The 24,734-nt window shown below is 42.5% G+C and overlaps 1 protein-coding gene and 1 long non-coding RNA gene across 2 annotated transcripts in view; one reads left to right on the forward strand and one right to left on the reverse strand.

Annotated features, from left to right (window-relative positions):
* Window positions 1–9,319, reverse strand: part of LOC112573146 — a 36,587-nt gene extending 27,268 nt beyond the window's left edge. Inside the window, exon 1 of the mRNA XM_025253236.1 lies at window positions 9,303–9,319. The gene's annotated coding sequence lies outside the window, so the exon portion shown is untranslated. The remainder of the gene's footprint in view (window positions 1–9,302) is intronic.
* Window positions 9,320–13,616: 4,297 nt separating this feature from the next.
* Window positions 13,617–24,567, forward strand: LOC112573149. Its single transcript, XR_003101178.1, has 3 exons — window positions 13,617–14,306; window positions 17,641–17,779; window positions 24,438–24,567. It is a non-coding gene; the product is annotated as an uncharacterized LOC112573149 (long non-coding RNA).
* The last annotated feature ends 167 nt before the right edge of the window (window positions 24,568–24,734 follow it).

Genomic DNA, 24,734 nt, shown 5'->3' on the forward strand with positions numbered 1-24,734 from the left:
GCCTTAAAATCTCGTGCATCTGTTAGTGAAATAAAGTAGCACAAAGCATAAAGCATAACATAATTGCGAGGTCTGCTCACCGCTTGGCAACTTGGGAAATCAGACGGTTGTTGTCCCCACCGTAGCCCTGGCAACGTGGTCACTATGGCCACCAAGCGATCTCACCACAAGTACAGTCTCTCTTTTGATTCCTGTTACAATTGAATTCTCCGGTATTTTCACATCTCACATGTCGCTTATCCGTGTTATCATTATTTTTCAGTGCCAGTGCTTCACTTTGTGGACATCATCGCAGTAGGTGTCTGTCTCTCAGCAACACAGCGAGAACTCCGCGTGGTTCTAGCAAAGCAGTTCTGTCAACATCTGTAACAGCTCGGAGCTCATTACAAGAGGAGTCTGTCTCCAGTTTAATCCAGGCCATCCGTTATAAACATAACCGCTGTGCAAATTGTTGCCTTTGGTTATTTGCGACAGAAGAAAAATAGTGTAATTATGATGATAATTATATTACACGCAGAGCATCACACAATAACAAGCATTCGTTCGCGCCGTCCATAGAATGTTCGAGAGGGAGGCTGGCAGAGGGAGAAAGGTCACGAGAGAGAGAGAGAGCGGTCTGCAATTAATAAACAAAATCATGAGAAAAAGACAAATGTCTTTTCCCGGGTTATACTCAGTGGCTGGCTGTATTAAAGTGGTGTGTGTGTGGAGGTTAGGGGCGGGGAGAGATAGCCATCTGGATTTCAGGGGGAAGTCAGAGTAAGCAAGCAAACTTCGCTAGTGGCAAAGCAAAGAGAGTTGATGAGGCAGAGGTGTACAGCATGAAATGCTCGCGATGCAGACACACATCTTTGTCGTTAACCGTCTTTCATCAGACGGCGATGAAGCTACTCGTTGTACATGACTGTGTTCAGATCTTTGGTTTCTGTATCAGGAAACTAATTGAGTACATGATCAAAAAATAAGAGTACAATTAGCGGGATTTAACAGTTCCACCGTCCACCCCTGACATTTTGGGACTGCATTTGCTAGGCGGCACCCGACTGGTGGAAATGAGGGGTGGGGGTGTGGGGGTGGGGTGGGGAGATAATTGCTAGGAAAGAGGTAAGAGAGAAACAGATTCCAGACACGCCATTCTGATCGTGACATGCACGAGGTTCGACGGGCTCCTGTCACGTGCCTGTATGTGATTTATCAAACAGTCAGATTGAGTAATGCAAGACATGTAGACAAAAATAATGGTTGTAGCTTGTGGGAAGGTGGTATATGCAGAAACGTTACAGCGACCTTTGAACCCTTGTCAGTAGGCGTGTTACTCCTTGCCCCATATCGTTGTCTGAGGGACTGGCAAGATTCATGAGGCTGAGAATTATTCCTTGTGTTTAAATTATGTCAAAGATTGTTCTGGCTGGAGAAAAAATGTCATAGAGAATTTGATAGGAGTAAGACATATGTCCTGGCTTCTGGATAGTTAAGTGCCGCGGACACGTGACAAGCCAAGTACCGCACTCACGTAATACGTGGGTTCTGGGTGAAGTGCCACAGACACGTGACAGGCGTCCGCACTTCCACACTAAGAAGATTCACTTTTTGTCGACGACAATCCATTTTTCTCTCAACCTACCCTGCAGTCAGTCATGTCTTCCTACCGCCCTCAGCCCTCAGCTTTCAGCAGATGAATAGCTACTGAGGATGGCACATGGAGACACCGAGAGCACTACTTTTGCTCACGTGTTGTGTTCACTATTCATCCAACGAAAGTGTAGCAGGAACAACTTGCAAAAACGATTTCTTTAAATTTTATATTTAATAAATGATAATCTTCAACTTTAGTGATTTACATTCGGCATAACTATGCAGCGCAAACCTGATTAACATTGCTTAGCCATAGTTTATTTTTTGTGTTTGATGCTTTTTAATCCGGTTTTAGCTTCCAGAGTTTTCTGAAATACTTCTCACTTCTGAATTCAAGGAACTACTCAAGTCTCCTGCCTCATCACTCACTTTGTTTATGTTTGCCACGATGTCCTCCGCCTGCTCTTTCTTCGTAGTGCGGTTGTCACTTTGTCATTAGTGCACAGCGCATTCAGCTCTTAAGGGAAGACGAGATATATAAAATAATAATAATGAAGAAAATAATAGCAATTTTTAAAAAGTGAATTCCCTGAGTGGATATGGGCTCAATGAGCTGCAAACAATGAAAGTGCTTAAAACTGTCGTCTGCAAATCGTCTTCCCACCGATGGAAATGGAAAAAATATGTCTTTGGGGGTTTCTCACACGATGGTCTCCATAGAGATGTTGACTGATGCCGGCAAAAAAACGTATGCGTCCTTTCCCCGGATGTTAGCGCTGGTGTTAAATTTTAGCATAATATTGCAATCGCCGAGTTGGTATGTTTGTGTTATTTTTGCTATTAACACAATCATCCCGATGTATGGTATGTTATCATTAGAACTGAGTTTTCTGTGTTGTGTGTTAACATTATCATTAGGATGTTCTATAACAATAAATGTTAGACAACTATTATTTTATATTTTCTGTTGTAAGGGTCACCGCATTACATGGTAGTCACGAGTGAGCTCAGTTTACAATTTATCATCCGAGGGTTAGCGGAGGGAGAAGTGATGAAAGTAGCCCCAGGGAGGCGCCAGATAATGACGTTTAATGGCGCTGAACTTGTTGCAGGACTGAATTGTTCTCTTGCTGACTCCTGCCTGCCTCGCGCTTTGAACTCTTGCAACAGATGAAGAGGTCACTTCGCCCTAAACGCGCGGATCTGCTGTGTCCCTCCTTCTCACGTGTAAAGTTTGAAAATGTTCCAGGGGTCGCTCGTGTTCATTTGTTCTTTGACCTTCTTCAATACTGTGTCTTCGTTTTCTGACACTGGGTCAGTTTTAAAACTATGAGCCATTTTCTGTTTTAATTTCGCCCTCGTGTGACCCCAGTGATATTCTTCGTGTATTGTCTTCTTGCGTTGTTGGGTTTTTAACATACATCCCTCTTTTCTTGCACTTTCATTAAACTGCACTTGAACCTTTCGCTGTGAAGGGTTCATAAATTATTTATATGCACCTATGTTTAGCAGCCGATCTTGTTTATGGGTTGGACGACCCCATTCTACGAATGTTTCCATTTTCTGTCAGCCGCATGCAGCGAGTGTTGGCGGTGGAGGCCAATGTCAAAATTCGAATGGGGCTGACAGGGTGCGATGGCTGATATCTAGTGCAGTGTGGGACTGAACACTAATTACTTGCTTTGACGGGAAAGTGCTTCTATCTAAAGATGATTTCGCATTATGAGAGGAAAAATATAGGGAGGAAACCAGACTACCGAAGAAAACCAAGCAGGTGTCACAGAGCGTTTCGAGACGAGATCTGAGCCCAGGGTCTCTCACTGAAGTGGTGATGAGAAAAAATATTAATCACTAAGCTACCGGACGCCCTTGTGTTGGGATCGGCAGATCATGCCCAGAATCAACTTGGCAGGTGATTATTTATTTCTCCAACGATGTGAATGTTAAATGAAGTGATGATAACACCATCACATCACGACCATCAAGAAACTCCATTCCATTGCAAATGCATCGTGACCCAGGGAGTTCAAAAATAGCGGTTTCTTATAATTCTCAGCTTCACCGTCTTCATGAAGCTGTGGAAGGCTTGGTGTCTCTGATGGTATCATTGTCTATCATTGTAGACATTGTCTACGGTGAAGGAACCACGATACAAATATGTCCTCTCCTAGAACGATGCCGCAATCTTTCGACAAGGATGAGCAAAGAGAAAACAGAAAAAGATGTTTCATTTCTAGGTCTTTAAAAATAAGGTCTGGAAATAAACCCTGAAAAAGTTGTTTTCAGGAAATCGAAACCCTTGATCGCTGACAGCACTCATCGATTCGGTGGTTTTGTAAACTACTCGGCAAAATTGTCTCACATCCTTGAACCAGTTACACAAGTCCCTCACTCCTAATATGAAGTTGACTAATATGAAACATTACAAAGTTTTGAAAATGTGCAGAGGTTCGCGACACAGGTACCAGTCATATCCTTCTACCAACCAGAAGAACCGACAATCCAACTGATGCCAGTACCATTCTACTGCAAGATGAGCGCCTTGCAATGGAAAAGCCGACCAGCAAAGTCTATACTGAAAAATAACAGAGATGGTGACCAATGTTTTTACTCTACTCAATTATTCAGAGCCAGAACATCGGAACACATCCATCACAACATTTCTTGCTGTCCGCCTCTCAGGCTCACTGAGAGAACAACTACTTGAGGCAGCCGCACAGTCCGCCTTTCAAACACCATCAGCATCATCAGCTGCACGAATCATTGTCCACGAAGACGAAAGACATTGTGCTCAGTGAAATGAGTTGACTCACCCTGACTTCCAACAGTTCATCAACGTGATGTTGCCTTACTCAATGAGTTCGATCTCACAACCCATTGATTACTCACATAAATGATGAGCATGCTTACCCTGCAGTTGTTCTCCATACGCGCCGCTTCGTCCAAAACCGAAAGAAAGCAGAGCAGAGCAAAACAAAACAAAACAAAACAAAACAAAATAAATAAAAGCAACAAGGGAATAAGGGTCTTTCGCTTAGATTGTGTCCGATGGCAATCAGAATTTAACAGGTTTTTTTAATTTTAGTGCCGTGCGCAAAACAGAAAAGGGGAAGTGTGTGTATGTGCTTGTATGTGTGTATATGTGTTTATATGTGTGTATGTGTGTAGGGGTGGGTAGCGCACGTGCGGGGCTTGACTAATAGCTTCACGATTTCAGCTTCACTAACATGGAGAAAGAGCGATTTAAATCCAAGAGAAGTTCTTAGTCACCTTCACGGTTGCTTGCTGTCCCCGAAGTAGTAAGTTTAGGTCGCGGGTAGAGGAAAGGAGGAAAACGATGAAAGCGAAGCTTGACTCAGTCTGAGGAGGTCAGTCAGTGCAGCCACTCAGTGGCTTTGACTGAGACACGTGATCGCACAGAGATGGAGGAGAAAGCTCACTGCTATACAGCAAATGTAAAAAGTCAGGGGAAAAGTATTATCTGCTTTCTAGACAGTAAATGCCTAAAAACTAGGAAGGTGAAAATTGTGGTTATGCTATAAGCAGGGCCGGCGCTAGGCTGTGTTGCGCCCTAGGCGAAAGAAAAATTCTGCGCCCCCCCCCCCCACCTCACAAAAAGTGAATCATGTTACATTTGTTTTGCAATTTAGTTAGTCCTGGTCATGAAATTGATGCTTAAAACCTCACTTTCCTTGTTTTTTGTTGTGCAAAACGAGTTATCAGTTCCTTCAGATTGAGTGCATTTGCCAAGTCATGCTCAATAGACATGGTGGCCAGCCCAGTCAGTCTCTCTTGCAACATTGTTGATCTCATATAGTTTTTAATTAATTTTAATTTTGGGAAACTCCGTTCTGCACTGGCAACAGAAATTGGAAGGGTCAATAAAATTCTGAGAGACACTACAACATTCGGCACAATATCAAATAGCTTATGTTGGATTATGAATATTAAGACTTCTTTGGGGTTCATGTTAGGCTTGGGAAGTCTTCTATCCACAACCTGTAATTCAGAACAGAGTTCCTCCACTTCAATGTCTTTGCTGTCTCTGTGCATTAGTGCCTTTTCCAAGACCTCGCAAGATAGTAGAATGTCCTTCGTTGGTTTTTCAGAAATGCTTTGGATATCATAAAGAAATCCAAATAATGCACTGTGCTCCTGAATCTGTTTAAATCTGTCTTAAATGGACGCAGTTCAAACAATTGAAAGCTAGGCTGAAATATCACCAGTAATGATTGCGGCGGTCTGTCTCAGAACTCAACTCGACTGTGATGTGCTAAAGACCACCAGACTGTCACGGACCCGTTTGTGCAATGAACAGTTTTGCAAAAAGTTACACCAGCGCTATCGCAACCCGTTGCATCCACACAATCAAAATAAGCACTATAAGAAATAAGGAAATGAAATTAATGTAAAGAAAGACATAAATCGTGTTAATAAAATATATACAGCTATGTCACAGTGTATAAAATTCATGCGAACTTATCTTTACAAACTCTCATGAAGTGGCTGTAGGACAGTAGCACTGTTCAGTCTGGCACGGCTAAATGCAGTTCACAACCTTTAGTTTACTGACTCAGCTGTGGAAGGATGATAGCTCCAAGCACCCGAACAGACGATTACAAAGTCAATTCAAACAGCAGCACGAGATGTCTGCAGCCGCTCAGAAAAGGTTTTCACATAGTCCTGTGGGTTTTAAGTTCAAAGTTACAACTACCTCTTCCCCACTCTGGCTGTCCAGCCCTAGTAATGTGATCTGACTTTCTTTAAAGTGGTAGAGATTTATCTCTACCCTTCTCCACCACCCCACTTAGGTCCTTTCAATCTTTCTCTCCTCTCTCTTTCTTCTCTCACGGACAACTATCAAGTAACATCGCACCAACTTCTTTGTCCAGTCTTCTAATCTGATCCGACTGGTCATTAACTGTGACAGATTTATCGCTACCTGTGGGCCTGTCCACCTATAGCACCTCCATCGGCAAGTGCTTTCAATGGTTCTCTTCTTTCTCACCTTACAGACGAACTAACAAGTAAAACCGAACTGACTACATGTTTGCTGCTTAAAAATAGTAGAAAAGTGGTTTTCTACAAGAACTCATTACGACCAGAGGCATTAGAACCCAGAAGTGTCAAAGAATGGCTTACTAAAATTAAATCTTTTTCGAGAATTTGCTGTCAGATTTGATTAATAACTTATAAGTAAGAACTACTTTTTGTCAAGAAAAGGTACGTCTGTTTTTCTTTTGCAGGCGTGCATCAAACACACATGGATGCTTGCATGCCTCCCAAATCAGACCTACACTTATGAGTAGGGGATTTCAAACACTCGTGTAAAAGGTTTTATGGAGGGCACACTGATGGAGACAAGAAATGTGTAGCACCTTGCTCTGGTCTTATTTTGCTGTGTGGTCTAAAACTCAAGCTGATCACAGCTTCCAGCCTCTAGACCACCCTGATAGCAGCTACTTTGTTCCCATCCAAAGTCACACCTCAGTCACACCTCACAGGTGGGCGGGGAGCAAGGTCTGTCAAGAGAGAGTCTTCTGGACGCTAACAATGCAAAGTTGTAAATCATGGTGTCAGCTCCCCAAACACAGTCCAGGGATCAACACTGCGTGGTGTCCAGCATAGGGTTTGGTGAAAACAAGAGAAGTATGTAGACTGTAGGTCTTAGTACGCATTATCTCTTAATAACCAATTTCAAATATTCTGTCAATGGAGCATAACAACAAGCTAGCCATTCAAACTCTAGACAAACAGATGCACTCTTAGATAATAAAAATAAACATTACAATTTGACAACTAAATTAAGCGTAATACACCAATCGAACAGAAATTTAATAATTAATAAGAAAGTTAAATATTCACGACCATGAGTCACAACAGTAAGTACAAGACTATAGGTCATCAGTGTCAGTAAATAGATATGCTATAAACTTCAAATGGCTCTACCTTGATGTTTGTGCGCGAAAGACTTTAATACTCTTATTAACTAAGAACGCGTTGGTGACATTAGGTAAGTTCCTTCGGGTTGAAAGTTCGTAAGTGTAAACAATATTGAGCATAAAACAGTTGTCATAACCAAAGAGAAACTCGCGTAGAAACTCAAGTCTGTGTTGTTGTCCCTGATATCAGCTGCAGTGTTTTCAATGCATAAGTGTGGAACCTCTTCAATAGTAAGATAGAGGAAAGAAAGGTGAGCTTGGTATTAGTGGAATGCGGTCCACTCCACCGTAGGGGCCCCATCCACCAACCCGCCCCTCCGATGTCTATTCTCCGCCCTCTTCTTCCCCGCTGGTTAGCTGGTCACTTCAAGTGCGCCCTGTAATAATGGGTTTTGCTGTACTACATCACTACATGAACTGAGAAACTCGGTGGTGAAGTCAACCTACAAGCAGAGGAAAAGGTGCCTTCCACCAACGCCACCCTTCTCAACTCCCTTCCCCGCCCCTCTCCCGCCCTCTACTTCCCTGCTGGTTAGCTGGTCACTGCAGGTGCGCCCTGGGATAATGCGATAGTGGGGTTTTCCTGGCATACATGTACTGAGAAACTAGCGTGGTGGTCAGTCTACAAGCAGAGGAAAAGTGTCCTGCTAATATCATTTTGTGAAAATGACATTTTTCCCTAAAATTATTCATTAAAAAAAAAAAAAAAAAAAGCAGGCCATTTTTTCCGCCCCCCTCGGTCGCTGCGCCCTAGGCGATTGCCTAGTTCGCCTAATAGGTAGAACCGGGCCTGGCTATAAGCCAGTGATGCCCAACCTTTTTCGGCCTGCGGGCCATATCCATTTCGGACAGCCGTGTCGCGGGCCACTTCACCGCAAAAATACAAAATGGAAAAAAAAAAATAGAGCAGATACCATTTTTTTTAGAAACAAGTTGTACTTACCATTAATTATGTAGTAATTAGTGGGATATTTGAAGTTGTTTTCCCGAAACCAACTTCTGAATGTCCGACTGCATCGTAGAGACACCAAGTCGGAGCACTGAATCGAAATGTTCGTCCATCGAAAAAAAGATTGGGAAACGCCCCTACGTAGGGATAAATACTTCTTCTTCCCTTTTTTTTTCGTTTTTTTAAGGTCTTCTTTTATTACTAACATGCCGATTTCCTGCACTGTGGGCAGAAGTTTTGCGGGCCAGATGGCACCGCGTTGCGGGCCGGATATGGCCCGCGGGCCGTAGGTTGTGCATCCCTGCTATAAGCAATACAAAGAGAGAGAGATTCGTTCTGACAGTTAACAGCATGCGGTCGACATTTTGTATCAGGGTTTTCACACGAATGATAGTGTTAAACCAGTTAGACACCAACATTACATCGTGGGTGTAAAAGTGAAAAACACACAAGTGTCACTGCGACGAGCAAAACAACTGCTCACAGTGTAAGTTCGAACTTCTTTGTCACTTGCACAAAATTAGTAGAAAAAATGCTCGTGGCGGCTTCGGGCATTAATTCTAAAGTACAACTGGCTTTTTACTTACCAGCCTGTACTGCGCATGCGCTAAATAATTGACGAAAAACCTTCATTACCCGCATGTATTAGCCACCACCAAAGTTACTTTTCTTCGATAACAAATGGGCTTTTGGTATTATTTAATTCGCTAATGTGATTCTGTAGCGACTCTGTAATGTCTGAATGCTGGCAGTAATGTGCAAACATATTTTTAAAAAAATCGAAATTCCGAGTCAAACCTCAGACATTATATGTAACGAAAAAAAAAATTCCCTACCTACTCACTGCAGCAGACGAACACTATAACTCAGCCTTTAAACTGTACAACTGTCATCGACAAGTCGCCCAACCCCGTAAGGTACAGGAAGCAAGGACAAGGTGGAGAGACAGAGAACTGCGAGTGACTGCAAAGAGTTTTATCAAGGAATGGGAGGCAGTGAACTGGCAACTGTAATTAAGAGAATAGCTGGTTGGCTGTTATGTTTAAAGCCGTGTCAGCAGCAAGACTGTAGTTAGGCGGAGCCGTTAGGAAATGACAGTACAGTGTAAACTGTAAACACCACAACATTACGGAACTTCGCCTCTCAATAGATCCTTCATCATTGTCTTCGAAAGAAGAAAAATTAACGAGGATTTATATAGTGCCTTTCCAAAACATTTTGTTCAGAGCGCTTTACATAACTCATATAGACTAAATCATAGGCCATACACATATATTCGCATATAACAGACACGCTCACCTCTACAACATAGACATGAGACATGAGACATGAGAAATATGTTGATAAAAAGTCAAGGGCTGATTGAGCATGACACCCAAGCTGCGGACAGAGGTGGAGAAATGAACAGTTGAGTCGTTTATAGACAGAGACTGAGGGAGAGAAGGATGACTTAGAAACTTCTGTGGACAAGTAAGTATCAGTTCAGTCTCATTGTCATTCAGTTGCAGTCTGTTTTGGAGCATCCAGGACTTTAATCATCTATACATTCCTGTGTCCGTGTCAGTAGTCCAGATAGTTCAGTAAGAGGAGCTGACTGATAAAGCCTGTATCATCAGTATATCTCACATGTGACATGGAATGGCGTGACATAACATCAGACAGAGGGGAAGAATATAACACCAAAAGGGACTGGACCCTATACAGATCCCTGCGGGACACCATATCTCGGGACATAAGCGTCTGTCAGCACCGTTCACACACAATGTCTGGGTTCGGTCCGTGAGATGGGATTGAAACCAGGACAACATCATGAATACCAAAAGAATGCTGAAATCTATGTAGTATACAATGATCCAGGGTATTCAATTCAGCTGACAAGTGTAACAAGGCCAGAAATGACACTTTGTCATTGTCAGCACCAAGGAGATCATTCACAAGTTTTAGAAGTGAAAATTCAGTACCATGGTCCTTTCTACAAGCCGACTGGAATGGATTATGAGGATTTTTCTCCTCCTGTACTATAAGCTGAACATCTATTTGGATGCCAAGCAAATATACTACAGATTGATAATACTTGTCAATATTTAAATGCTTAAGATTTTGGTGCAGGTAAAAAAATAAATAATAATTCAGATCACATTGTTTGTTGTAACAAATGCAGTTTACACCGAGTAACACAGTTAAAATAACAAGTGTGAAAGTAGAAATCTGTATCCTCTTCCCCATACCCACGTCAACCTTCACCCAAATAACCCCACACTCTACACCCCAACACCCTCCAAATAGCCAAATTCATCACGAAGTAGAAGAAAGAAGGAAAAAACCCCAAGAGAGAGTCATTGAATCAACAACAGAAAGGAATGAATCAATGAATGAATGCACAAAGAAGTCGGTGACTGTGCCAGTGGTTAGAGACAGAGACAAAGTAAAGTAAGCAAAAAGCAAAAGTAAGAGAAAGAGAAAAGACAAATGGCCTGACAGGATGGTAACACAAAAAGCCAGTCAGTCATGTACCCTGAGAGGCATTCCTAAGACACCTTGTCCAATAAGTAGTTGCTGCATTCCGACATTGTTTATACAGTCTTTTTCGGAAACAAAAAGTACTCACTCTCATTCTTTCTTGCGTTTACATGGCCTCACATCTTGAAACTTGCTGTGTTTGCTGTGTCGAGAACCAGACTGCTGTCATTGTGGAACAGGTCATGCGTGAAATATTGACGTGGATCTCTTTAGTCCTTTCACCGCACGGCTTTATTATAACGGCTGTCACGCTTCACAGCGCCAGGCAGATGTCCTGCTGCAATGAAGACAACTGCTGTCGGCAACTGGTGACTTCAGTTGTATTTGTTGTTGTTTTGTCTGGTGATTTCAGTTATACTTCTTTGCTGCTGTTCTGGCATCTCTCACAGCGCTGATACCAGTCACTATGCACCAGACAATCACCTGTGTACTCAGTCAACATGGCACGTGGCACCAACAGAAGATCCCCATTGCTCATCTCTAGCATTTGCATAACAGTCATATCAGACATACAAATCCACAGAATTACTTTACCTCAGTTTGGGTGAAGCTGCTAGGAAGTATCAAAATCCATGAACTTCTTAGCCAAACGAAGAAAACGGTCGCGAAAGTGTCACGCACGGTTGTGGTGATCCAGGTGTGGTTCTGTAGACCCCATTCAACAGACCCCAGTGTAGTGAGGCTCCATTGTAGTTTGGCTCGTCCAAACATTAGTGTACTATGGTTCACAAAGACCTTATTATAGTGTGGCTCGCCGAGTGTGCTGCCGTCGCCACCAACGTGCAGCGCGCAGCTGCCGTGAGAACGTCTGCACCAGCTGTCGGCACGCGCACGTAACGAGGACGCCCGCACCCCATGGTCGAGCCTCTCCCCCTCCCTGTCTGGCACCTTGTAGTCCCTGGGGTGGTGGAAATTACATGAGGAACTCACAAAGAGATGACTGTCGTCATTCCTATGTTACATTTGCATTGTGCGTCTGGAGGTCAAGACACTAGCATCACCTTTGACCGCGAGGCTAGTCGATACGTAGGCGTAGGTCAACAGAAGATGGTGGTTTGTGTGAGGTCAGTGTAGCCAGACTCCAGCTGACAGGATGTCTTGCGATGCGGTAAGTAGTGCACTGTTTGGTGCAGGTCTCTACTTCAAAGACCGCAGATATCTGTGTTCAAGTACTCGCCCTTTCCCTCATTCAACCACCTGTGTGCGCATGCTCTCAGCCGTTTTCAAAGTCGATCTCATCGTGTGAAGTGCTGGCCCCTGAAGTTATGGTTGGGTGATTGCCCCACATGGCACATGGCAGTCAGCTGTGAAGGCCTGCTGGGTGTCTCGGTTTCTTTGTTGGGAATAGCTAGAGATTTTTAAAAATTCCGGACCTTACTGCAAGCTAGATAACATGGTCAACATTTTGCGTGCTTTGTGAAAACAACACCAAGCCACTAGTATGATCAGGCTGGAAACAGAGTGTAGGGTAAAAGGTGTTTTGGTGTATGGTGTAGGGTGTCGGGTGTAGGGTATTGTGGTCTGTTGTGACTTTCTCCCCGGTGTCGTCAGACCGACAGGTGTTCAGAGGTGTCCGAAGTATGTCGCCATGAGCTGTAGAGCACGAACTTATATTACTGGACAGGAGTGTACAAAGCTTCCGGTTTATTTACATTTCAAATTAACTACTAAAACGAGGCAGGAGTGTACAAAGCTTCCGGTTTAGTCACATTCATTGTTTAGGCTCGCCGAGACTAGCAGCGGAGAACTTCGCAAGAGGCTAAGCGTTGGTCTCGGCAGACAATCAGCATACACCTATACATGTCCATGTGTGGAGCAAGCTCCAGTGGTGCAGGAAGATGCCCGGCTTTGGGGGAGGGTTTACACAAAACAAAGATGTGACCTACTATATTGATCTGGAGAAGATAGGTATCGGCTACACTTTGGTGCCTCCATACTTCTTATGTCTCCCCATGTACATCGTGATGTAGCCACAGCTCGCTGCCAACTAGCCATACACTGTCTGAAGTTTGCTGTGAATTGAGTGTATACAACTTTACTAATCCACAAGGGCAATTCCAGATAGTGCTTGTAGTGGCAATATATAGATATAAATACATGAACATGTTGAAATTTGTGTCACACAGATCATGGCCAGTAGAGTTTATCAAGTGAATGGCACGTGGAATGAATGAGTTACCATGACGATTGGTTCTGAATACAGCAGACTGCAAGAGTGAAAACTCGCATGTCAACAACGCATGATCAGAAATAGAGAGGATGCCTTCCTGAGGATTTGCTGATGACAAAAGGCTGCAAAGTCCCTCTGATTGATTCCTGTGATCTTGGAACAGATATTAGCAAGGGAGATAAAACTGTTCCTGTTCCCTCGGGACAGGCTGTGGAACCAAGAGATGAAAGAAAAAGTGATGAGACTTTGAATGAAGGACTGATAGAACCGAGTGAGGATGACAGAGCTGACAGAGAAAGATGTGAGTTTCCGTAGGAGGTACAGTGGTTGTTGGCTCTTACGGCGGATCATGTTAGTGTTGGTGTCTCATTTAAGAATTTATGGCTATACATTGAAGCTCGCAGCGAATTGAGTGTTATTCTGAGTGAATTACTATACACTGTAGAAAATGCTTTACCTTCGCCGAAGACTTCTGCACGAGCAGACACCCGCCAGGCCAGACACACACGAAGTCCATCATGTCAAGCCACTTACAGGTGTTTTCTTTATCAGCGCCTGTCTTAGTTTCAACTCTTTTACTTGCTGCACACGTGTCAGTCTTGGCTGTTGTAACCAACAGCCTATATGTCAGTTTGGTTTATTTGCCAGAAAGCATGCCTGTGCCCTCTGTAACACTTGCCAGCACGCGCATCTGTCTCGGTTGGTTTATTTGCCGGCAAACACATCAGATAAAGTTGTTCTTACAGCTCACACCTTGCTGCTCCTGGACACTACAGTAATCACCGACCGGAAGAGAAGGTCCAAGGCAAAGTTCATAGTCTTCTGTTTGTTAAGTAGTCTCAGACACGCGCGGTACATTACAAAGGTGTGAGGAGGCAAGCAGGGCTCCCATCATCAAGGTGTGCATTCACTACTGGCGGGAGGGACTCACCCTGCCGTCGACAACGGTAACGGGCTGTGACGATTATCGCCGCCAGAAGCCCATGGGTGAGTCGGCAAACATCGTTCACTGGGCATACAAACTCTCCTCCCCGCCAACTACACAGACAGCGCCCTCGACCGGGGATGCCACGTTGAAGCAGGTCCTACATTTCACAGCTGCTTGCTCAGTTTGCTTCGGGAGGGGGAGTCGAAACAGACCGAAACTCAGGTTTGTAGCCTGCCGACTGCTAGGTCCACCCTTGATTAACTGCACTTTAATGAGCGTATGTGACACTGGTTGACACTAATAACTCGATTGTTACGACTAACTTTATATCAGTCCTATTAATTATATGTTCATTGTTTATTTCTTAAAAGAATGTTTCATTACTCACTTGCTGAGTAAAACTGCTCGCGGTAACAATATCTTTATGTGGCTGGACTGTGAAGCTGCAGTGGACGATGATATAGTCAAGGTGAATGTTATCTACACCTACCGAAAGCATAGAAGGACTATAGATACTTGGGTACATTTACTGATGGCAGTGAGGGACTTATTTCCATCTCTAGAACTGTGAAGTCTCTAATCACAGTAGTTCACACATCCCACACATTGGACAGTTGTTCATCTCCACATTAAAATACGGTTAACCATTTAAAGACAACAAACGCAAACGGTAGAGACCAAAGGTTGTGTCATGTTGAAGAAACACAGAAGTTTAAAATCAACAGTTGTGCTTGAGAGCAGGCAAGCAGCAAACATTCACACTTTCTGGGGCGAAGGAACATTCCAGATTCGCTCGCTACCTGTTAGATAACCTTGCGTGCACTTCTCCACCGGCTGCATCAACTGATCCAAAACAAACAAAAAGAAAAAAAAAGGCGCAGAGCTCTTTCCTGTCTTTCGTTGCCATAATTATGTTTCAACTCTCTGGAGGCCAAGCATCTAATCCCAGTCTGTAACACCCCATCTTACAAAGCCAGCAACAAAAGGCACTGTTATATCTTGTCAAAGGAAAGAAAAAAAAAGCCACTATCAGCAGAAAAGAAAAATAAAACGAATGCAAAGCCAAATAAAGGAGTGAGCATCTCAACCACGAAATACGAGATCATTAAAACCGTTGTCGTCATGGCAACTCTTGTAAGCGCAAAGGAAGCGTAGGATCTGTGCAGAATTTGTGGTCATCGTAACTCAGCATTAAAGTTTTTATTAAGACAGGAGAATACCATTTTACAGTTCTTGAACAGAACTGAGAAAGAAGCTAAGCAGTCCCTTCTCACAGCGAGGATAATTATTATAACATTTGTAGGTAATACCTCCTTGGATGAGACATCTAAAATGGCTGGGATACACCACAAATCCCAAGGACTTCCCGACAAAATACTGAAGAACACCCTTAAAATAACCAGAAGCTGAAGATCAAAAGAATTTTCCAACAAAACCGGCAATGTCACTGACTCCTTACTTTCAAAGGCATCTCAAAATGTTGACATCAGACTGTCTGACATTTTTGTGGGGGAGGTTGATGGCCTAATGAATCCTTGTCTCACCTTTGATAAAACTTTCTCTGTTAATCAGAATAACAGCTTTAATAAATTTCTGAGCTGTTTTCACTCTTGATACTGAAGGTGCTTGTTGTACTCTAATTTAATGTCTTTTCGACATTATGATTACCTTGCTAACTGCCCTAATGTACCTGAATTTGTTTACACCCAAAGGAACAAATCCTTGCTGACATCACAGCTTACACTAATGTACACTTACTGGGAAGGAAACAAAGCTGGAACATTCTCGAAAGAACGATTCAGAAATGTTACAACAGTGTAGATGCAAAATCCCGTTTCTATTGACAATTTGACAGCAGACTATGGCCAAGTCTGTTACTGCATGATTTCACAGGTAAATACTTTCCGACAACTCCCATTCCGGAGTGGAAAGGTAGCCATGACCTGCACTGAGCTTTATACACCTGTGACCTGTGACCCCGAGAGCAGCGCCGTGCAGGATTGGTCTGTACAAGCTGTGACGTGTAGACAGGTGCATATACAGGGATGTGTGGACAGGTGGTGCATATACAGTGACACTGTGAAGTGCAGACAGGTGATTTTCGTTCTAGTTGATGTGACCTGCTACTCTTTTTACAAACAGGAAGCCTTACCAACTGAACACACGCTAAAACGAAACAGAACTGGACAAAGACACGCATCCACACAAAAGGGATTGCATAACATTGCTGTGTGCGTGAGTGCATGTGTACCAGTGTATTTATATACATGCATGAGTGTATTTGTGTGTGCGTGTGTGAATGTGGCTTAGATTTACGTGCAGATGGATGTGTGGGGTTCACGGGGGTGTTGTGTATCAAATGCTACAGGTCTCTCTAAACTATGGAGGCAGGCAGTTGGGAAGTAAAAGGTTTCTCTTTTTTGTGGTTTGTTTTATATTTTTCTGCGAATTTGCACCGTTTGTCGGTACGTGCTGTGCATAACTAACATCATGATTAAAAGAAACCAGGAAGTAATCTTTTGTGATACTTACACACGTTTATGTTAGAACCTGTCGAGAATGAAGTGCCCGCCAAGGGACTCAAAGACATCTGTGACGTCAGCGTTGGTTTGTGTTGGCGAGACTTTGTGCTACAGTTCACCTTGTACAAGTGTGACGTCATCAATACAGCTACAACACCGCGGTTTGTATTATTGGAGCATCATTACTACAGCTAATTCAGCTTATGATAATTGCGGATGAACTTTCACTAACTAAAAACTGAGGAGAGTGGATGATGGGTGAGGAGGAAATAGACCAAAAATGAGATGAAATGGAGGAGCTACTGACCACATGCTTGGCTCCACTTTGTCCAAGGTACGTGAGGTCAGCTTTCACCAACAGATGCAACGTTGCTTGAACTTCGTGGACAGACACGTATCCTTTCAACACCTCCAGCGCGAACAGTCTCATTGCCACTGTCTTTCTCATCAAGGAAGGACACAAATGTACACACGACAACAACGAATTAGAAAAGTTTTGTTACACTTTGATTACAGCTGCAATCCACTAAAGACCCAACTAGCTGGACTGACATGCCCCTGATTTCTTCATTTAGCAGTTTTTTTTATTTGTTGCCAAAGGAGGGAAGAATCTTCGCAAAATATTTGTGTACTTTACATCGTTAATTATTTATTCCAGAATCAAAGGATTTTGTCACTATAAACTGGCCACATTTGCTTCCTCTCAGTCTTTTCCTTCCATTTGTCAAGTCCCTAAATACACAATACTAGAAAATAGGCTTATTTATAGCATTTCTCGGTCTGGATGTGTCCACAATGGCAATAAGTGCAATGAAAATATATTTGCAGAATTTTTACGAGTCTGGGTACATCAAAGACACAAAGCATTAATTGAAATGACAGTAAGTGTATTTATAGAATTTTATTAGTCAGGGTGGCTAGAGTACACTGAATATCTTTTGAGTGTATTTATAGAATTCTTAAGAGTATCGTGCTTAGTACATAACAGTAAGTGCATTTATCTAAGTTAAGTATTTACTTTCATTTCCTACTAGTAATGGATGTCTACTTAAAGGACCGGATGAGACCTAAATTTTACCTGGCCTCTCTGTAAGGGGCCATGGTATTGTTGAGAGTCCAGACTAACTCGCCATCCTGACGAAGGTGACTTATCGTCAGTACTGCGTGACACAGGTGAGTTCTCGTTAGTACTGTGTGACACAGGTGAGTTCTCGTTAGTACTGTGTGACACAGGTGAGTTCTCGTTAGTAATGTGTGACACAGGAAAGTTCTTGTCAGTACTGTGTGACACAGGTGAGTTCTCGTCAGTACTGTGTGACACAGGTGAGTTCTCGTTAGTAATGTGTGACACAGGAAAGTTCTTGTCAGTACTGTGTGACACAGGTGAGTTCTCGTTAGTAATGTGTGACACAGGTGAGTTCTCGTTAGTAATGTGTGACACAGGTGAGTTCTCGTCAGTACTGTGTGACACAGGTGAGTTCTCGTTAGTAATGTGTGACACAGGTGAGTTCCCATCAGTACTGTGTGACACAGGTGAGTTCTCGTCAGTACTGTGTGACACAGGTGAGTTCTCGTTAGTAATGTGTGACACAGGTGAGTTCTCGTTAGTAATGTGTGACACAGGTGAGTTCCCATCAGTACTGTGTGACACAGGAGAGTTATTGTCAGTAATGTGTGACACAGGAGAGTTATTGTCAGTACTGTGTGACACAGGTGAGTTCTCGTTAGTACTGTGTGACACAGGTGAGTTCTCGTTAGTAATGTGTGACACAGGTGAGTTCTCGTTAGTAATGTGTGACACATGTGAGTTCTCGTCAGTACTGTGTGACACTGCCATACTGTACCAGCTGTTCTTTGCGTGTAACAAAGGTGAACACAGCGGGTAGCAAGTGTCAGACAAAGCAAATCAAGAAAACAAAGAAATGTCAAGAATGCAAAACCTATCCGGCTCACACCATACTAAGCATATATAAAGCATGCAAACTGGTCACCTGGGGGGTAGGTGGGAGCGCAGGCAGTAGACTTTGTCCTGCAAGGTTACAGAGTTCATCATCTGGCTGCAAGCTGGACACTCAAGATAATAGTCTGGCTGGCCTGGCTGACCGTCTTCCTGTGTTAGCTGGACACTCAGTCTGTACTATAGGTTTAGATAAGTTGACTGCAGAATTACTACAATTAAACCGTCTAATAACTTTTTCATTGTGTCGTCTGTAATTTGTTTCACTACTTAGTCTTTTTTTTAATCTCCAGCTACAATGTTAAGCTTGTACACCCGTAATGTACTAAATGATAAGACAGGCACCATTCTTTGCAGTTGAGAAAGACTTCCTACTCTGCCAACATATTTTCGATTCCACTAAAGGTAGGCTTAGCGCACGGAGTGAGGATTACACAATGGGCTCTAACTTGATCCATAGGACTACAAATTAATAACATTTTCCGGTCTGTTATGAGTTGACAGGGACTGCTTCTGTTTGTCTATATCTGTTTGTTGTTTTCTGCATTCTTTGCCCATAACTGCAGTCACTCCGAGCCTCTGGCTTGCTCTACTGTCCCTTTCACAAATTCAATATGGCGCTGCCATCTCAATGTTTAGAGCGCCGCCTTGCCTGCCAACTACTCGTGTGTTTAAACAGTTTCACAGGTTTCGTGTCTCAGAAAGAATTAACCATATAATGGCATGTCATTGCTACAAGATAGTCACAAGTTCAGCAGCCGCATGACCTGTGTGACCTGCATGACCTCCTTTCCAACTGCATTTCTTGCTTATCTTCGCTCCTCGCCTTAAACGAGAAGTTTGCACTGTAAACAACTCAAGCTGCATGCACGTGTTTATTACTCATTGTCTGTTTACAAACCACATCTTTAAAATGTTGTTCCTTTCCCCACGAGGCATTCTCCGTCTATCTCTGCATTCAATACTTGGCTCAGGATGCACTTCTTTATTTGATTAACTCTTGCCCGCTGGCTGACTGGTCCTTGTGGGATCCTGGGATCCTTATAAATAATAAATCGCTAACCCTGATCCATCCAAGACCTGCGTATTACATTTAGTATATTAATTATGTATTGATAACTGTAACTTCTTTAATTGGATTCCTTGATAAAAAGAGGAACAACAAACGGTCCATAGTCTGACATCGTTGATTGGGGTGACCTCCATTTTGCTGACTGGTTCAAGGGGACTTTTTTTTCCACGCTGATCTCCACCTGGCATGCTCTTCTTCCAACATTCTTCCTGAGAGAAACTGACTATCGCCACATCGTGTGTTGTGCTTCATCTTCCTGTTTTGTTTTTCTTTGCTTCTTTGTTGCTGTGCTTGTCTTGGTGATGGTGCAGCAGGCTGTACAATGAATCTCACTACTGTACAGCCTTCAGGCCTACTGTTGCTGGAGAAAGGCGCTGTACAAATGTTTCTTCTTATTATTCTTCATCTTATCATCATCATCATTATTTGTTACTGTCACGCAGCTGAGCTCTCCAGTGCTGAAAAGTAATTTTCTTCTGCTTTCCTAGTGGCAGGTGATAATACCAATGTTTGTTATATCTTGAAAATTAAGCATAATTATATTCTCATATTTTGAAAATTATTTTTAAAATGAATCTTACCCGATCATAAAGAAAACAATGTTGCACTCGTGTTAGCCTTTAATGCCACAGATTATTTCGAGTCAGTGTTCTGAACATGTGTTTTCTGTTCCCCTGTCATGTCACAACCCAACATCTGTCTCAAGTGTTCACCGTGGGGCTTCGAAACAGGAAATGTGTTTCGGATTTCATGATCCTCTCGAAACTCTAAAAAATAAATCAGACTGTTCTATTTTCTGTAATATGATTTCACTACCTAACTGCAGGCTATAAACAACCACGCTCTGACATCACTGTAACTCAGGTTTCGTTCCCAGGATTGCTGGGAACCAAGAGACCCCAAGCACTGACTGGAAGCTACTTGCATGAAGATTCCTACCACAACTTCTCCGCCTGATATGAGTTCCTAAACAGTTATGCTCTAACTTGTAAGAATTTATTAGCAATCTACCAGAGAACTTGCCTTCAAGAATTCATTGCCTTGTTTTTAACAATTCATCAACACTGTGCCAGAGCAGTAAAGGGAAATTAGACACTTCTTCAGTGTTTGGTCTATGCTGGAAAAAGATACACGAATGCTAGTATGAGCAGATTTTCTCATTTCCTCTGACAGCTATGAGGAGCAGGGCCACCACGATTCCTGATGTTCACCGCTCATGTTCATCAACTTCAGAGCACGCTCTCTCAACTGCTCAATTCCTTACTTCTCAAACCACTTCAACATTTCTGGCGCGTGCAGTCTTAGTGGCCTTTCAGTGAATCATCGTCGTCGTGGAGTAGCTTTAGGGAGTATTTATTTTTTTCTTTGGGATAAGCAGAAAGTTCAAAGGATACTTATTTGCTTTTAATTACGCGTATAGTTAGGGTTGAAATACTTGTAGTTCAAGATATTCTACACTCAGATTTCCCATTAAATTTGTCAATTTCTATTTCTGTAAACATAGTCTACTGTCACGTATCCTCCTCCTCCTCTTTCTTTCTCTTCCTCCTCTCCTTACTCTCTCGCTGCTTCCTTCAGCCCAGTAAGAGACAATTTCCTCAGCGACAAGATGAACATCTTGCGGCAAGGTCTTACCGACTGTTCTGTATTTATGTTGCCTCGAAAATAGACTCAATCGGCATTATGTTTCACTAGAAAACACTGAGTGCTTAATTATTTTGAATGACTGGGTTTAGCCCTCATTAAAAGACACTCGTCGCTCTGAGAGGAAGGGGGGACTACTGTTTAATGCTGAGGTAAAAGGAGACGAGGGGGCAAGAAATTTTCATTTTTTTTCGTTGGCAAGAAATCAAAACCTCCGTTACCGTGACGTCAGTCTCGTTCTGAAAGTAAAGCATCACTAACCACCACATCGAGGCTGTCGCACTGGCCGCCAACGTCCGCAGTAACTGTCAATGACGTCATGACTGTCAAAGTATGGCCTATATGTCAGGCCACTCCTACTTGCCTTCTTACCGATATCTACTGCACAGAATTTCTCGTGAATGGGAGGGAAAGGGTCAAGTAGTACAAGACATAAAGAACAGCGAAAGTCGTTTGACAGAGAGTGTGGAGGATCAACGACAGCAATGTCTGTAAGACACTGTGGAAGTCTTTGGTCTTCGTAATTATCTCCTTGGGTTGAAGACAAGGGTGTTATTCTATCCCTCCAAATACTCTAATAAGCGTATAATACCATACAAATGTCACGTAGCCTGTACATAAAGGATGTGGTGGTGTTTTGCCGGATGTACATGACAGGCAGTCACCGTCAACGCCACCTCTGGCCCTCGCGCAGTCAACATAAAGTCTTTCTGATTTATCTGCAGCACAAACGAGATGTAACATCTTCTTCGTCCGGAAAGAAGACATTATTTCATCTCTGTTTTGTGTAATAGCTTACAGTAATTTATCTGCAAGTATTTTGTGCAATAGTTTATCATAATTCGTTTTGAATGAAGGTTACTGCTTGAGATACATTTTGAGACAGACACGTAAATATATATTCAGCATACTAATAACAATTGGTGGTGGTGGTGGTGGTTTTTCCCGGTGAACAGTTGTTTGTGTGCGGATTATGCATCATTTGCACGTACGTAAAAGCCATGGCATTGAAGTATATTGCGTGGACACGCAACAAAACACGAAAGAAAATACTCAACATCCTGTTAAGCTGGGCTGTGAGTAGCTGCGGATCTTTATAATGCTTTGCTTCACCGCGAGGTATTTCAAGAACATTTCAAATAGCAACACTATAGTACAGTCACTGACAGTATGATTTTTCTTGTAACAACATTAGGCACCTGTAAACTAAACACATCTATAAACATCTGGAGCAGTTTGCCATTTTCCTTTTTTTGTTTCCTTCGATGACCACCACGACCCATCCCTCTTACCACCATACTCTGTTTATTCTTATTCATGTTTCAGTCTCTCTTTTCACTTCGTTTTTCATCCCACGCAAGCTTTGTATACTTTATTTGACTCTAAATCGTTCTTTAACGAAAGAACTCCATTATCACATCAGCTTGCGAAGTCCGCGGTCTTCTGGCTCACCCAACACTTTACAAAACCTGAGGGCCATAACTTCCCTCTTAGCAAGCCACATCCAGAAAAACGAGATGAGGGAAGATGGCTTTATAGAGAAGCATCTGTTTTCACAGGTTGGTTTACTTTCTTTTCTATGTAAAGCTCCATTATGATGGGGGCTTTTCCTCTAAAACGAAAGCACCTTCGCCTCTAATTACCGATGCTAATGATCAGCTCATCTAGAGTTGCTCAGTCGAAGAACTCTGCCTCGCGAATCACAGAATTAAGATCAAAGAGAACTAAAGTAATGTCATTCAAACTTTTGGTCCTTGTCTGAGAGCTGTTATCTACTTCAAGCTTTCTGGTGAGTTCCAAATCGAGACACTCAGAGTAAGTTATAGATCATGACTGATTAGACATCACTTCACTCTTCACATTAAGACGACGACCTCCTAGCAGGATTTTCATTTGATTGATGTTCCCCGCAGCTTTTTACAGGTTTACATAACTGTGATGAACATGCATTCACTCCTTTTCCCACCTCATCAAAAGACTTCGAACACATGTGATTTTGCAAGCTCTTATTTTTATCTACTATTTCTAGTACCTGGCAGTTTGCAAAGTTGTTCATTTATTGATGTTTAAAGCAGAGTTCTAGTGAAATGTCTCGTTGTCTTGACCAGCCTTGTGAGTAGTCATCACTTTGTAGCCTCTCTAAACACACTTAAAGGTCTGATACAGCATCAAAAACTTTCAAATAACCGGGTTGACTTGTGTGCAAAATAATATTTCCCAATACTTGAGTGGATAACCACATAACAAATCGTGACTAGGAATGTTACAATGATGCTCTTATGTTGTCAAGACTAAAACCAGTGGGTTAGCTGTGACCATATTTTATCATGCCCAGTCGTGACGAGTGGTGTGACTTCTATGTTGTTCCTTCAGAGTTGAGGAGAGACTATCTTGTACCAAGGACTCTACATCTCTCATGTATAAACATACTTGCTTGTACTGGACTAAGATCTTGTACTGGGAGTTTCGGCTATAGAAGTTGTGTGAAAGTCACCATATATCCACAGGTTCATGTCAATGCTTATTAACATTCGACTCTAAAAGTCTTAAATTCACGAGGTTTTTTTTTTACATGTAAATAAACTTTTGTAAAATCAGTTGAAAATACCGTAGTTTAGAAGCCTCCCGTGTCGGGCAATGCTCAAGGCATTTAGTTTTTTAGTGGTTTATGACTTCAATGTTAAAACTGCACTTAAGTCACAAAAGGTAAAAAATCCCCGTCTGCTTATAAAGTGCAAGAACATATTAGCAGACGTTTTGATTGCAAGCCAAAGCTATCAGTTCAGGCGGCTTTCATAAAACATCCGCTGACATGCGCCACTTTGCCAAGTTTAAATTATGGGCAAAGACTTTCTTGAGAAAGTACAAATATTTACAAAAAAATATATAGGCTGCATAAGATTAGCATAAAATTATTTCTGTACATGAATATAGGTATGTATCTATATAGCACATTCAGACAATGTAATACATACAGAGTGTGGAGAAATCTCGCTGTACATAAAGCACATGACTTTTCTTTGTTGTTTACACCGGTTGACGATGCAACAGATGACAATAATGTCATTAACTGGTGTGGAGTGGCTTACCAGAGAATTAAAAATATCGTCGGACATTAAAAATTGTTATTGTCACCAAATTGTTGCATTTTGTTTCAGGGGGCATCTGGTCACTGCTGACAAAAAATGTTTCACAGGCTCTCGACATCCTCAGCTGCGGTGAGAGGTCTTACAGAAAAATACTTCAATTGAAAGCTCTTTGTTGACAATCAAACTAATTCCTAGGTACCTGTTTTATTTCACTAAGCGAACAGTGACAGGCCAGTCCCAGAAGCACTCAAAAACTGCTAAAGCCGGATTACACCGTATTTCATTAGTTCATTTCTGACTTTCTACTCAGCATCGGAGCAGAACGTCCCTAGCTCGTGTCTGCCTACCTCAATGTCTGCCTGTGCT

The sequence above is a fragment of the Pomacea canaliculata genome, linkage group LG10 (assembly GCF_003073045.1).
Source record: "Pomacea canaliculata isolate SZHN2017 linkage group LG10, ASM307304v1, whole genome shotgun sequence".
Classification (NCBI taxonomy): Eukaryota; Metazoa; Mollusca; class Gastropoda; order Architaenioglossa; family Ampullariidae; genus Pomacea; species Pomacea canaliculata.